Source organism: Ambystoma mexicanum, chromosome 10 (assembly GCF_040938575.1).
Source record: "Ambystoma mexicanum isolate Mex_15411 chromosome 10, UKY_AmexF1_1, whole genome shotgun sequence".
NCBI classification, from domain to species: Eukaryota; Metazoa; Chordata; class Amphibia; order Caudata; family Ambystomatidae; genus Ambystoma; species Ambystoma mexicanum.
In genome coordinates this window covers 492,251,857-492,268,095 of record NC_090932.1, presented here as the reverse complement: position 1 = coordinate 492,268,095, position 16,239 = coordinate 492,251,857, and positions in this window count along the sequence as shown.

The window sequence follows — 16,239 nt, the reverse complement described above, 5'->3', positions numbered from 1 at the left end:
TATCTGCCAATGCTTTAACCCGGTGAGTTGGAAGATATATCTCATATTTCAAATTAGCGATATGCCCCCCTTCTTGATCTATGGAGGTCATAGAGCTATGGTTGAACAAAATCACTACTACTAATAGGAGGGCCCTGGAATCGCAAGGGGATTATGCCGGGTGAACATATACACACTTTCAACAAAATGAAATCCTCTGAGTTGCCGTCCTCTAACAAATATATAGCTGAAACATAGAACAAATCCATCATATCAAATTAGTATACAAATTATATGTTACAAGCTAAACAAAATCACTTACACCACCCCCTGATAATACCTTTAAATTTCTCAGCCCCAACATTGACCCCATACTTCACTTCTATTCATGATTTGGAAGCGTGTGACAGCTTTTTTGAAAGAGTGATCCCCTAGTAATTTCGAGTGGACATAGCACTTGGAAGCACTTGGAAGCAACACACTGCCCTGATTTCTGCTCTAAGTTGAATTATCATGTTTTAATCCCAAACAATATCCTCTTTATTTATCTTGACTGGTGAGTCTTTGGTGGAGTCCATTCAGCTTTGTGACAGATAGTTCTAGAAGTGGGATCCATGTACCCTAGCCCAGAAGCCTTCCCTATGCTGCTAGCTACCACCTAAAAGGTAGACAAGGATGTCGAACTAGACTTAGTAGACTTAGTAGCCTGAGCGTTGGTCTCCACTCACTTACAGATGCAGGTTCCTGTGGGCACGTATATGACATCGAGCAGGGGTATCATATACGGTCTACCGTGGGTAGTAAATGTCTTGTTGTTTATGCATGGGCCAGATATAGTAACTGTCAGTCAATTTTTTTTGCAGCAATTTTTGTATCATCTGAATTGGCTTTATTGGCCAGCAATCTCTGTGCTGCTTTGTCCCCAATCTATCACCGATATTGATCACACAGCCCTTCAAACCAAGCTTTATCATTTCATGACTAGGTAGCTCTTTGCCATTCAAAGAGAATGGGGGCACCCACTACTTTTTTGCTGTCCTTGCTACAGGTGTACTGTGTATGGGAGGAGAGTGTGATGTAGGCATCATTTCAAGCATATACGCATTCAGATGTCAGTCGCTCTCTGTAGATCAGGGATGAGGATGTGTACCTGGTATGAGCTTCAATTGCGTGAACACTTCATCAGATGGGCTACCCCTCAATCAACTAAATCCCAGGATGTATCTGCCCACCCTATTCTTTCAGCAGCTTCATTAATATATATTGCCAATACATAGATCCATGTGAGAATGCCTATCTGTGTGGCCCCAGTGAGGGGTCTTTAAAATCTCTACAAGTGGGAGGGGAGGACAACAAAGCACCCTCCCAGCATAGGATGGAAACAGAAGGCATACAGGAGGCCAATAGCACAAGACGAATCTTAAGAGTATATGTTTCACATTGGGGGGGTCCTGAAATTCTAAACAGATCAAGAATTTCGGAACTCTTTTGTGAAATACCTAGTCTGAGGCTTATTTCCTCAAAAGAAATTGAGCTGTTTTTTTTTTTATTTGTTTATTTATTGTGCATTTTTTATACGCTTATACAACAAGTAAATTGTGTTTCAAATCACCCACACAGCATAAGAGAGGGAACATGGGATAGAAAAAAATTAATTCACTGGAGGATAAAGACAATCCTACTAGGCCTTGTGAGCATTTAGAACTTGCAAGTGCTGAGAGAGGAGAGGGTGAGAGGAGGGTAAGTGCTTGAGTGCCCATGCTTGTGAATGAGCAACATGTGTTAGTGCCCATTGTAGGAAGTTCTAGGGAGCTTTCAGCTATAAAAAAGTAATTACATTGGTAAATTCAGGCCTTCAGTGGCGAAGGCCAGTAAATGCCAAGGCGAGTGCTGTGTGTAGGCAGAGGCTGAAGGTGATTGGGTGTTGGAGGCCTGCACCCGAAGGGTACACAAGGGCCGGGGTCACCAATCACAGCAACTGAAATTAGCAGAGGGAGGAAGTGAAGGAGGAGGTAAAAAGTAAAGTCTTGAGGAGCTTCCAGAAATTTGAGTTGGTCTGACTCAAGACAAAGAGGACGGGGGAAGCTGTACCATAAGAGGGAGCCAGCTGAAGAAAGAGATCAGCCTCCAGCCCTCTGGTGAAATGCTTAACCCATAGAGAGTTGGTCATAGAGAGTTGGTCCCAGAGGAACGTAGAGGTCTAGACGGAGAGTAGTTAGTAAGATCAAGTTGCAGATAGAGTTGTCCCCGGCTCCAGACAGACTCATTGATGATGCAGAGGGATTTTAATAACTGGGAGACACTGAAGAATTTTTAGGGTAGGAGAGATGTGGTCCCTGGGCTTGAGGCCAAGGATACGTCTTGCTGCCCAATCTTAGATTAGCTGGATGAGTTGTAAAGAGGAAGAGAGTAGATTCAAGATAAGTCTATTGCAGTAGTCTAGCCTAGAGAGACCAGAACTCTGGTAACATTGAGCTTCTGGGGCAAAGTGAGAAAAAGGATAATTATTTTGAGAATCACAAGTTGAAAGTTGGACTTCTTGGCAATGTCCTGAATGTAAAGGAGGAAGAAAATAGAGGATTCAAAGATGACTCAAAAGTTTCTGGGCTCAGATTAAGGGTAAGGGGGAGAGCCTATAGAGGATGGCTAGTGTGAGGGGAAGAAAGAGGGAGCAGAAGTCTCATTAGGAAGGTCTTCAGTCTTGCTGGAATTGAGGCAGAGAATGTTGGAAGTGCAACAGGACTTAATGGCAGATAGGCAGTACGGGATGATGGAAGATGCAAAAGGGTCAGCAAGAAGTTTGAAAAAGAGTTGTGTGTCATCTGCGTAACACTGGAAGTTAACAGAGAAGGAGGAAATGAGGAGTCCCAGCTGAGCAAGGTAAGTGTTAAGGTGCCAGGGGGAGAGGTTGAATCCATGGGGGACCTTACAGGTGGAGATAGAGGTAAGTTAGGAGAAGGTGCCCAGAATAACCTGGGACTAACAGGTTTCCTGGTTCAGTTAGGAAGGCAGCAGCCAGTCCAGTGCCCGCTCTGAGATACCCAGGGCATCCTGGAGCCATTTTATGAGGATAGAGTGGTTGACCATGTCAAAGACGGAGGAGAGATTGAGTGGAATGAGGACAGCTGGAGAGTTAGAATCCAGGGATGCAAGCAGTTCTTCTATGGGTGTCCAGAAGAGCAGTGTATGTGCCTCTGGATGCTCGGAAACCAGATTGATGGTTGTGGAGACCACCCACCAGCTCAGTGTGTGAGGTAAGTTGGGGGAAGACCAGCTTCTGCAGGAGTTTCCCAAGGAAGGGGGTGATAGAGATAGGGTGGGTGTTGGCTGGACATGTAGGGTGTGCTGAAGGTTTTCTGAGGAGTGAGCACACAAGGGAGTGCTTGAGGGATGAAGGGAAAGAACCAGTAACAGAGGAGTGATTGCAGAAGTCAGTGAGTGCTGGGGCAAAAGAGCTAATGTCTTCTTTGATGGTTCTGGAGGAGCAAGGGTAAGCCTCTTTGGATGGGACCTTCATAGAGCATTGAGTTTATTGATAAAGATCCGGAACTAGAGAAATATTAACAATCCTGTCACAGATGGTCTACAATGCCTTGTTGGGGGAGATCAGCAGTCTGAGGCAGATGGGCTATTACCTGACTCCTTATGGGGGTCTGGAGAGGAAGAGGGGATCATTGTCTGAAGTACCTACAAGAATGGAAGCAGGTCAACAGGATAGCCCTAAGGGTCAGCATGGCTCATCAGGTGACAATAACTTACATTAAGGTCGGTGGAAGAGCATTGATAACCAGCAGAATTTCATGATGGGGAATTCTAATTAGTGGCACTGGCTGGGTCTTGCATTCAAAGAATCGATTTCACAGCTGAAAGATCTTAAACAGCAACTTTAGTCATAGGGACTCTCATTGTGTGTCATGGAACACCGGAGGCCATAGCCACCTGACTAGCAATGTCGCTTTGTGTAGATTCTTATTGACAAGTTCTATAATATTGCTACATGAGGTATGGCTTACGGTAAAGCTAGATGTAGATGTTGCACAGATATGGTTTCAGCCAGCAATTAAAGGTAAAAAGGGACCGCCCTTCGCGTGGTCTAATTATATTCCTTAGAAAAAAACGCTGGTTACTACTGTGTGGAAATGATGGATTCATCTCGGGATATTTTGGCTGCTCACCTAAAGAGAAGAGCGGAACTGGAGGAAAACATCCTAATACTTAAAATCTATTGGAGTAGGACTCACTGTGATATGCAGCAGATTTTAGCTTCTCTTTAAAACTGTGTGGAAACATGGAAGTTAACTTTTCCAGGAGGGAGTATATTACTTGCTGGAGACGTTCACTCCCATTGCCTGAATCAATTTGAGGATATGGATCAATGTTATGATGAAAGAATGAAACAGGTGATGCGTTTGTTGCCCATTTGTAGAGGATTGGGCTCTGTAGATTGAACAATCAGTATAAGGCTGTCCAGCAACATGTTCCCAAGTGCGCAGAGGACAATCCAGTTCAACATTTGTTTACATCTTTGTATCTTCTGGGTTGTTGGAAAAATGTCTATCCTTTAACATCATAGAAACTGACCTCAGTGACCATAATATGTTGATCACAAGTTTTTGTTGCTCAAAATCCGTTAAGGAGTCTATGGTCCCGCTGGAGCTGAGGGTTAACTATGCAACCAATAGAATAAAATGGAGTGATCAGAAAAATCTGGCTGTTAATAAACAGTTACAGTTGGATCTACGTTTTAAAACCGAATCCCAAAAGCTCGAGTTACAAATTGCAATGCCCACTTGTTTGCATTTTGTAATTCAAGCTTTTGAGATTTTGGTTGTTTGTCTCGCACTGTGCATTTAATGAATGCAGGGGACACCCCTGCAACCCCCCAATACCGAACTAGGTTGGTGGGGGACACCCCCACATCCCTGCTCCCCTTGGTCGGTATTATGGGCTTCAGTCTTTTTTACCATGCCGAAATGTGCATTCAGCTTTTTTTTTAACCTTTTCGACCGAAACGATTACAATTTTCGATGATTAACACTAGAATTTAATCAAAAGCTAAACTGAATGCAATGGGGAATATGGCCTCCATGCTAAAAGGGTTGTGGGTTAACCTGATTAGTGGTAACAACTATCCTCCTTTTAGGAAGCATGAACATAGATGGGATGGCAAAAGCAAAAGAAAATGGGCCTCATTACGACCCAGGCGGAGGACCATGGTGCTATTAGCACCATGGTCCATGCCGGTGTCCGCCATGGCGGAATGGGGAATTACCCCCCATTCCGTGGTTGGCGGGGCGGTAATTCCCCATGCCGCCATGGCCCTTCCCCATTCCCGTTTTTGCCCCATAGGGCTCAATGGGAATGGGGAAGGCGCTAATTACAGCACCGTAAATTACGGTGCCGTAATTAGCTCCTAGGACCCTTTGCGGGTTGGTTTTTTAACGCCTGCTAAAAGCTGGTGTTAAAGTGCAACCCGCAAAGGGACCTCGTAATCAGGCGTTAAGGGTTTAACGGCGCCGACACCTTTTACGGCGCCGTTAACCCCTTAACTCCCGGGTCGTAATGAGGCCCAATGTGTTGCAGGTCAATACGCCTCATTAAATCACAATATAAGAACATATAGTAGTATCTCTGATTGACAAAGATAGAGAAATAGAGATACAAAAACTGGATGCTAAATCATAGGTCTCGTAATTTGGAAAAGATGGAGAAGCTTGTTATCCACACTATTATTCAAACAAGATGCACACTATTGGGTTCTTGTGAATAGTCCAGAGAACAGACAGGAAAATGTACAGACGGTACCTATAGAAGATACTTGGGTGACACATTTTTCACAACTCTATGCTCTTAAGGAAGGCCCTAAAAGCCCTAAAGTGCGAGCAACTATTTAAGCATGGAAATTAAAGTTTTCAGTGGAGGATGTGGATAATGCCGTGAGGAACACTATCGGGTCAAGGGCTGGTGGGCCGAATCAACTGTCGAATGAACTCTTTAAAGTTTTTAAAGAGGATCCTGCACTGTGGGCCAGTGCACTTTTCCTGCTTTATCCCCATATAATAAAAAGTGGCAAAGTTCCTTTAACATGGAAGAATGCATTTATTATCCCCATATACAAAACGGGCAATCAATCAGTGCCGTCTAAATTTAGGTCAATAGCATTGCTTGATGTGGACAGTAAGACTTTTGCTGGTTTAATGTGAAAACATCTTGAAGCCCGGCTAGAACACATACGAATATTGAAACCAAACATGACAGGCTTCAGAAGGGGAATAGGGACAGACTGCAATGTCCTTATTCTGTCCTGGATACGGAAATCACCATGGTCTAAACACACCCCTATAACATACATGGCGTTGTTAGATTTGTCCATGGTCTATGATTTGGTGCATAGGCATACACTGTGGGAGAAATTAGATTGATGGGGTATAGATCATGGCCTTTTGTGTCTATTGATATATCCTCACAAGGACACAACAATCCAGGTTATGTTAGATAGTCAAGGGCATCTGACCAAGAAAATAGATACATTCCTGGGTTTGAGACAGGGATGCGTAGTGCCTCTGTGTCCCTTTTAACTGTATGTTGCTAATATTGGTGTCAACCTCGATAAAGCATCCGCCATAGAGCCCATTATTGAGGATTTGAGAATAAAATGAGTGACCTGTGCGGATTACTTTGTTTTCTATGACAATAACCCTATTGCCCTGCAGTGGCTGTTGATGTCATTTATGACATTCCTGGATAATTATGGTCTAAAAGTAAACCCCAAAAGATCAAAGATTAAATGCTTCAATAGTAAAAAAGCCAAAACAAAGCTGTGACTGTTCTATTAATGATTCACGGCTAGAGGTGACAGAGTCCCTGGTGTACTTAGTTTTCCCAGTTATGGCTCGACCATTCAAACCCCCCTTCGAGAACAAAGGAAAGTTAAAGCGAGCAAACTTACTGCTCAAATTCTGTATATCAACAACAAATTTGGAAAGGTTTCACTAAACCCAATTATCAAGTTCTATAATCTGAAAAGTGGCTCCCAAGCTGCTTTCTGGTATAAAGGTGCTGCCAATCTTTGAGTTGGATGAACTGGACAGCATCACAGCCCAGATATGGAAGCACACTATGGGCCTCATTACGACCCAGCCGGAAAACCATGGTGCTAATAGCACTATGGTCCATGCCGGTAACTTACCGGCTCCACCATGGAGAAAGGGGGAATTACCACCCCATTACACAGTTGGCGGGGCGGTAAGTCCCCTTCCTCCATGGCCCTTCCCCATTCCCATTTTTGCCCCATAGGGCTCAATGGGAATGGGGAAGGCGCTAAGTACGGTACCACACTTAGCACCAAGGTCCCTTTGTGGGTCCCTACTTTAACGGCTGGTGTAGACCAGCCGTTAAGGTCGGGTCCTGCAAAGGGACCTCGTAATCAGGCGCTAATGGGTTAATGGCGCCGCAGCCTTTTACGGCGCCGTTCACCCATTAGCGCCAGGGTCGTAATGAGGCCCAATGTGTAAAAAACAAATGCAATAGTTAGGGCCTCATTACACGGTAGGCGGTAAACCATGGTGCTGTTAGCACCATGGTTGCCGCCGGTACCATACCGGTACCGCCATGGAGGAAAGGGGAATTACCACCCCATTCCAAGGTTGGCGGGCGGTAATTCCCCCTTTCTCCATGGCCCTCCCCATCCCCATTTTTGCCCCATAGGGCATAATGGGAATGGGAAAGCAGCTAATTATGGTACCGCAAATTGCGGTACCGTAATTAGCACCAAGGTAATTAGCACCAAGGTCCCTTTGCGGGTCCCAACTTTAACGGCTGGTCTACACCGGTCTGGACCTCGTAGTAAGGCGGTAAGGGTTAACGGTCACCGGTACCCTTACCGATGACGGTTAACCCTTACCGCCTTCCATGTAATGAGGCCCTTAATGTCAGGACAGAGGTAATCCAGAGCTACTAAAGTGTCACTTTTGAAGTAAGTGTGGAAATACAGAGAATCTAAAGCATCCCGTAATTGAACATCAGGTCTTCTAGATGTTAGAATCACATCCTTTGGAAAATAAATTTTAGTCCTAAGCATTTGTGCTGACACTGGCCATTATAACTGGGCTAGGGCGCTATATGTTACCGATGATGCTGTGCATTGATGTTGTATTCCTTCATGAGCATTTTATTCTTGTGCACATTTCTTTTTTATGTTTCTGCTTCTTCCGTTCTTTAATATTGATTCGTTTTGTCCCTGTGAAGGATTTGCTGTTTTAGGTTGCACTAAACATTCTTAATTTGGTGATTTATAACTAAAGGTTTGAAATGTTTTATAAATATTTTTTTAAACCAAATACAATAAAACACATTAAAATAAATATGTATGATATGATATGATGTGGCATATATAACGCGCCTATACACAAGTGTTCCAAGATGTGACGAGGCAAGGGAGGGAGAACAGTGGGAAGACAGACAACAATCCTACTAGGCCAGGTGTCATTCAGATAGCGTAAGTACATGGGAACGGAAAAGGAGGAAAAGTGCGGGGGTAAGGGGTAGAGGACAGTGCAGTAAATGGGATAAGAAAAAAATATATAAATTATAAATAAGAGTAAGTAAAAGTACGGCTAGCAGGTGGCAAGTGCAAGGTTAAGTGCAGACATCAAGTATCAAGTGCTGGTTGTTGGACTGTAGGGATATAGGAAACAGTCCACAATTGCGGGGGTTGCCAAGAAGGCAGTGTAGGAATGCAACTGGCGGGGGAGGGGACCTGGGCCAGAGATCTGAGGGTGACAAGGTGTCCAGTGCAATATCAGTGTCAGCAGCCAGGAAGTCAGCAAAGGAGAGGAGGAGAAAAAGCAGAAGCAAAGAGAAAGGTTTTGAGGTGCTTCCGGAACCAAAGATGATTCTCCACAAGATTCAGGGAGGCAGGAAGGCTGTTCCAGGAGGAGGCCCCAGCCGAGGAAAGAGATCTACCACCAACTCGATGCTTGGAGAAGTGACTGACCCCAAGGGAGTTTGAGGTAGATGAGCGAAGAGCTCGAGAGGGATGGTATTTAGGGAGAGAGAGTTGAACATATTGAGGCCCCAGGCCCCAGGAGGCCTTGTGGACGATGCAAATGGTTTTGAATTTGATCCTCACAGCCACTGGGAGCCAGTGCAGAGATTTCAGTCCTGGAGAGATACGATCCCTGGGCTTGAGGCCAAGGACAAGTCTCGCAGTCCTGTTCTGGATAAGTTGCAAAGGGCAGAATGTAGAAGCAGGCAGATTTAGAAAGAGGCTGTTGCAATAGTCCAGCCTAGAGAGAACCAGAGCTCTGGAGACAGTGAGCTTCTGGGGGAAGGAGAGGAAAGGAAGAATACCTCTGAGGAGGTGCAGCTGGTAGTGTGACTTCTTAGAGATGTCAGAGATGTGAGGAGAGAAGGAGAGTGTAGAGTCGAAGATGACCCCAAGAATTTTGGCCTTTCTGGTGGGAACAGGAAGAGGGCCAAGAGAGGCCGGCCAGAGAGCTACAGGAATGGAGGAAGCGGGTGTGCTGATGAGGATAATCTCAGTCTTACTGGCATTAAGGCAGAGGTCATTGGCGGCACACCACTCCTGGATAGCAGACAGACAGTCAGAGATGAGTGAAGTAGAGGCAGAGGCAGAGGGTAGCCTGAAGATGAACTGGATGTCATCCGCATAGCACTGAAAGTTGGGGCAGAGAGCGGCAATGCAGTGGTCCAGGAGTGCCAGGTATTGGTTGAACAGCCATGGAGAGAGGTTACACCCCTGAGGGACACCACAGATGGAGAAAAAGATAGCAGAGAGGAAGGACCCAAGTTGCACCTGGGAGGGTCGGTCGGAAAGGAAAGAAGTCAGCATCGCCAGAGCCTGAACAGTGATACCCAGGTTATCACGAAGACGGATGAGCAGGATGGCATGGCTGACAGTGTCAAAGGCAGAGGAGAGATCAAGCAGGATGAGGACGCAAGGGGTGTTAGAGTCAAGGTTGGAGAGCAGGTCTTCACGGATGTTCAAGAGAGCAGTTTCCATGCTACTGGCAGATCTGAAGCCAGATTGATAGTCATGTAGACAACCAACAGATTCTGGAGATTAAGCTGGGAGATGGGCAGTTTCTCCAGGAGCTTGCCCAGGAAGGGAGTGATGGAGATTGGGCGATAGTTGGCCTGGCAGGAGTGGTCGGCAGTGGGTTTCTTAAGAAGTGGGTGCACAAGGGAGTTCTTCAGGAGGGATGGGAAGACTCCAGTGGCGAAGGAATGATTCTAGAAATCAGCCATGGCAGGAGCCAGGGAGTCGAATGTGTCCTTGATGGTTTTGGAGGAACAAGGGTGAACCTGTTTTGATGAGACTTTCATAGATCAGACTTGTCTTGAAACCTCATCTGTGGAGAAAAGGGGAAAGGCAGAGAAGGAGGAAGGAGAGGTGGCTGCAGAGGGGCCAGAGGAAGAGCAGGGAGTGGGGGAGGAAGTGGGGGAGGGCGGGGATAGGAGGAGAGAGAGGACAGGATGTCCTGAGTTTTAGAGATTAAGTGAATAGCCAGAGCTGTACAGAGGGCCTGGGAGGGGATAGGAGAGGTAGTGTTACGCTCACCTGGCTCCCACAGAGGCACCGGTCTGAACTGGACAGTTGCGGTCTCCACCAATGTGACGCGTAGGGCCGAGATGATGGACTGGACTGGCCCAACCAGCTTCGTTTGCTTGGCCCGTAGGAATATTCTCCTGCAAATGGAGAAAGGGAATTAACCGCCCATGGAGTTGAGCGTAAATCCCCCCACCCCCGCTGTTCTCCCCACAGATCACCTTTGATGTCCCCTCTTATAGTCTAACCTGATGGTTTGAAAAGATGAGCTCTCCATCCTGCATTGAGCGCAGGGGCGCGTTGATAACCAGTTTTTTCACTGGCTCGAAGGAATTTGTGAGTTCCAGAACAATACTGACTCCGAGATTCCCGGCAAGACGCCGTAAGTATGTAGTTCATAAGAGTTCAAATGCCTGACTTTCACTCTTGTCCGATTCCTTGCAGGTTGCAGCTTGACCCTAGTGAAGAGTTCCTCGTGGCAACCGGTAATATTCTGGTAAGGATTTGTATTTTCCAGCACAGTTCGATAAAATAATGTCAATATGTAACCTGTTGCTTTCTCCCTTATTCAGGCGCTGAGAGAAAGTATGAAGTCTTGGGGAATAATACCTCCGGCGGTAAAATCAGGTAAGTCTATTGTGGTGAGGAGGGTTCCCCTTGTTAGTCCCTTTGTTTCACCTTGCTGTCCTTTTGTTTCCCCTTAGGGGCCGGGGTTCGGCAAAGATGCAGTGGAAGCTGCGCCGACCCGTGAAGAGGAATAATACCCCAGTGGTAAAATCAGGTAAGTCTATGGGGGGGGTAACTAATATTCCTCTGTGTATTCCCTTGGCTCACCTTGCTGTTCTTGTCTTCTACTTAGGTGCCAGAGTGCGGGGAGAACATGCAGGAGGATGCGGTGGAATGTGAAGATGCTGCAAAGGCCGGTGAGTTCAGCGTGGTGCTGCAGCAGGCGAGGCGACACGCATAAAATAACTTCTTTCTTCCAGCTCGAAGGCGCGATGGATGGGGAATTTAGGTAAGGATCAAAGGTATTGCTCTTGATCTAACCTTTTCTCATTCTTTCTCCCGTTTTCTAGGAGCTCCAAACTCGAGGCGGGCGTGGCAGAAGACTGGATGCAGACTTGCAGGCACGGTGAGCGTTACGCTGCTGGATGCAGAATAACGCGAAGCGTGTGCTGCTCTTCGGGCGTGGTTTAAATAGCCTCCAAAGTAGTCCCAGGTAAGTATTCCTCCCCAGCCCACTCGAGTAAATAAATAGTCCCTAGGTAAAGTAGTCCCTTCCAAGCCTCTTTTGGCTTGGAGCTCTTGCAGCATGGTCTGCATCAGGTAAGTTTGCAGCATGGTCTGCATCAGGTACGTTTTAATCTATGAGCCTGGCGCCTATGGCGCCAGGACTGACTCTCCCTATGAGCCTGGCACAATAGACGCCAGGACTGCACCCAAATAGCCCCTAGCAGGGGTTGTTTGGCTTGCTTGGGATAACTTGATGCTTGCTTCCGGGGTTGCTGGACTTGGTCTGGTTCCCCGGGGGTAGGCATCATGACAGGTAGAGACTCAGCAGGATTGGCCAGTTCTTTGCAGATTTTAAAGAGTTTGGCTGAGTTGTTTGATGCCGCAGAGACACAGGCTTGGATGTGCGCTCTCTTTTTGGTTAGGACAGAGAGCCGGCATTGCCTTTGCAGCAGGTGGCAGGCCAGTTTGACAGAGGATGTACATGAAGCACGCCATTTCCTTTCGGCCACCCTACACTTGCGATTTAGGGTGACATTGTGGGATTCGTACCAGGAGTTGCACTTGGCTTTGGGCTTCAGGCAGATTCACATGACAGGGGCAAGGATATAAAGAGTAACAGATATAGCAGAGTGGAGAGTGGAGAGGTCTGTGTCAGGAAGGGAGTCCGCCAAAGGGGGGGTGAGAAGGTGGCAGCGAAAAGCCTCCGCTGACACACGCTTCATGGGTTGGATGACCGAGAAGGTGGGTGGCAGTGATGGAAGTGGCTTTTCCTGGGGGTACGGAGGGTGAGGTGGGAGGAGAGGAGAAAGTGATCACTCCAGGAGAGAGGAATGATGAGAGGGACAGAGAGGGGAAGGTCAGAGGAGTTCAGAACATCAAGAGTCTGCCCTGCAGAATGAGTCGGGCCAGAGGGGAGAATAGTGAGTGAGAGAGAGTCACAGAGGTTGCAAAAGAGTCCAGAGGCAGGACAGGAGGCATCCAGGTGGATGTTGAAGTCTCCAAGAAGGAGGAGTTGAGTAGTTGAGGCCAGGAGGAGGAGGAAAGGTTCGCCCCACTCAGAGAGGAAGGATGAAATCTGACCAGGTGGCCGATAGATAGTAGCCACAGCAAGTGAATGGCTAGGGGAGAGAGAGAGCCTGCAGACGAGGCATTCAAATGAGGAGTAGGCCTCCGTAGGAGTGACAGAAGCAGGAATCCACTTGGGGAAGATCAGGGCTATCCCCCACCAGAGCGATTGGCCCTGGGAGTGGAGAGGATCTTATAGCCGTCAGGTAGCAACGTATCAAAGCTCGTGACAGAGCAGGCCGTGAACCAAGACTCGGTGAGACCGAGGACATCAAGGTCAAGTTCTTCCAGAAGGTGGCATATATCAGAGGAGTGTTTGATAGCAGAGAGAGAGTTTAGAGTAGCAATATGGAGAAGGTTGCCATCCTTGAGGACTTCCAGGGAGGGGTACAAATCAGAGGTATACCTTGCAGAGGTGTGGAAGGAGCCCGAGAGGAGGCAGAGAGGGAAGGAGAAGGCAAGGAAGCCAAGGCGGATGTAGAGGTGGGAGGTGATGTAGTCAAGGAAAGGGAAGGGGGGGCAGCAGGAGAAGAAAGGAAATTGATGAGGCGCGAGAAGCATCTATCAAAGAGGTGAAGGTTGGCCTGAGGGCCTTGGACCAGGACGGTCCCGTTGAAGTAGACATTAATGATGACTTTAGAGGAAGTCAGGATGCCAGGAGGGCGTCCCAGCGGATACCACCATTAATGGGAGAAGAGGAGAAAGGGGAGAGCACAGAGACCATATGGAGGGTCTATAGGTCTGGCGAAGGCACAACAAAGGGGATGTCGGTGAGAGTTTCCTTGGAGGAGGCACTGGTGTAGGTATCAGTGATAGGGTCCTGGGTTGGAGACCAGAATGTCCTTTTGTGCACAGGTGGCATTTGAGTAAAAATGACACTTATGCGTTCAGGTTTTGATTTTACCTCTGTTTGTGTGTTTTTAATATAGAGTTTGTAATTTTCCTATTGATTTTGGATTTGTAAAAGCTCAATGAGATGAAATGTATACATTTTACACTTGTAGCATTTATTTAGGGTGTATTCGTGATTTTTGTTTTCGATTTGCAAACATACATTCTTGATGAAGCGACTCCACTGCACTACAGTAGCTCAAAAGCCGAGATAGGCACACCTTTCTTCTCCAAAGCTCAGCTCCTTCCCCTGTTAAACCGTATTCGCATAATACCGCCTTGTTATGAATATTGGCCTAAGCCCATTTGCGTTACACAGAAAACCACATCTGAAATATTCCATTTTTCGATCGGTGTCACCGCCATTTTACGAATCATCCACCATTTTGATTTCAACTCTTGTTTCTGTGTTCTAAAATGGTGGACTGTGTTTTCGACTTGCAGCCGAGCTGAACGACCTTTGAGTTTTGTTAATGTTTAGGCTAGCCGAGAGCAGACTCTTTGACCAATGTGTTGTCTGCGCTCACAAGCCTCCTCCTCATATAAACAATGAGACAATGGAAAACAAACTCAGATCGTGTGTTCTGGCTGAACTGCATTGTTGCGATTCTTGTCACAAGGTTTACCGTGGATCAGAGAACCAACAGCATCATTGTAACTTCATGGACAATCCGTTGTACAATATTGTAATATTTATCATATGAACTGGGCATAAACTCTAGCTAGTAACTTATTAGCTTGGAGAGAGGCTGGAAAATGTTTCAAAAATGGTATACATATGTCTGTGTTCAGATGTCCAGCACTCTCACCCCTCACTCTGTCTGCTGATACACACTGTGAGGTGTTGGGAGCCAGATAGCTATCTGTTTTGCTTTGATACTGTAAAGTAATAAAAGATACTATCTTTTTAACCTGTGATTGGCATATTTCATTTGTTGTACTAAGCCTCAATATTTCTTTGGTCTTTCACCCCAGCTGCTGATATCAGGCAGATTAATAAATATGATTATTGTGTTTGTATTGAGTTTTGTATTGTATTTACTTGAAGACCTTCAAACAACAGCAAAACAATCAATTTAAAATAGGACTATATAAAAGGGCATTGGTGAGATGGGAATCATACCCCTTGCTTCTTGCTACTTGAGGGACATGTCCTGTCAGATTTATGACCAGTGCTGTGATGATGAAGCCTGGAGAAGCATGCATGAGCTTCAAGCCATCTCCATGCATAACAAATGTATTCATCTACAAACTAACTATGCACTCAGACACAAAGAGACAGTCATGTTCCGCCTTATCATGTTATTGTGTAGTGTACACTTCTCCCATATCTTCAGTCAGAAACAATTCAACATTGTTCTTAGAGTTTATGCTTACTTACAGCACAGCTGAGGAGGTGGCACATACTTTTTGTATTTTGTCTCTAGCTATTCTGCTCTACCCCCATCCCCACATCTAAATGTCCTCCCCTCATCACCTCTGACTGCTCTTATATCAGAGCAGTACATTCACAGGACACCTTAAGATGCTCCCTTGCTATTGAATTGGTAATAGCCCTTTAAACTAATCCCAGTTCGGGGCAATTGTGTGCCAAGCACAATAGACGGTGAGGATAGCTCAGGGGCTACACGTTTGTCTCGGAAGCAAGATAATGCAGAGCAGCACAGGATTGAATCCAAATCCCACACTTAAAGACGGGTCTCTGGTATTAAGTGTGTAGTAAAAATAATTAGTTCATTGAGTTTAACCCTCTGTTCTTGCTCCTTCACTATGGGGCCCCATGAAAGTGATTGTTAGCATTGTTGTGTCCCTTCCCCAAAAGACAAAGACCTGTGATTGTCTGTCAACTCCCACTGATCACTCATGATCAGGAATAGAGGTGGGGACCGGCGGAAGGCAAGGATGTCATTGTTGTTAATGTATGTTCAATGTAACATTAAAAACTGTACAATACTATATGACAGCTTTTTTCGTGGATTGACGTTTGCTATCATGAAAAATGTAAGACTAAGCCTCATTACACGGAAGGCGGTGAGCCATGGCGCTATTAGCGCCATGGCTCATGCCGGTAAAATACCGGCACCGCCTTGGCGGAAAGGGGATTTACCGCCCCATTCCAAGGTTGGAGGGGCAGTAAATCCCCCTTCCGCCATTGCCCTTCCCCATTCCCATTTCTGCCCCATAGGGCTCTATGGGAATGGGGAAGGCGCTAATTACGGCACCGCAATTTTGCGGTGCCGTAATTAGCTCCGAGGTCCCTTAGCGGGTTGGATTTTAACGCCTGCAAAAAGCAGGCGTTAAATCCCCCAACCCGCAAAGGGACCTCGTAGTAAGGCGGTAGGGATTTACCGGTACCGGTATTTTACCGGTACCGGTAAATCCCTAACGCCATCCGTGTAATGAGGCCCAATGTTGAAAATCACAGAGTCTGTTAATAGTGAGCTGAGCTCTAAGACGCACAGTTTCTGTTCAGTTAAAGGACAAGAATAACTTAATTCCGA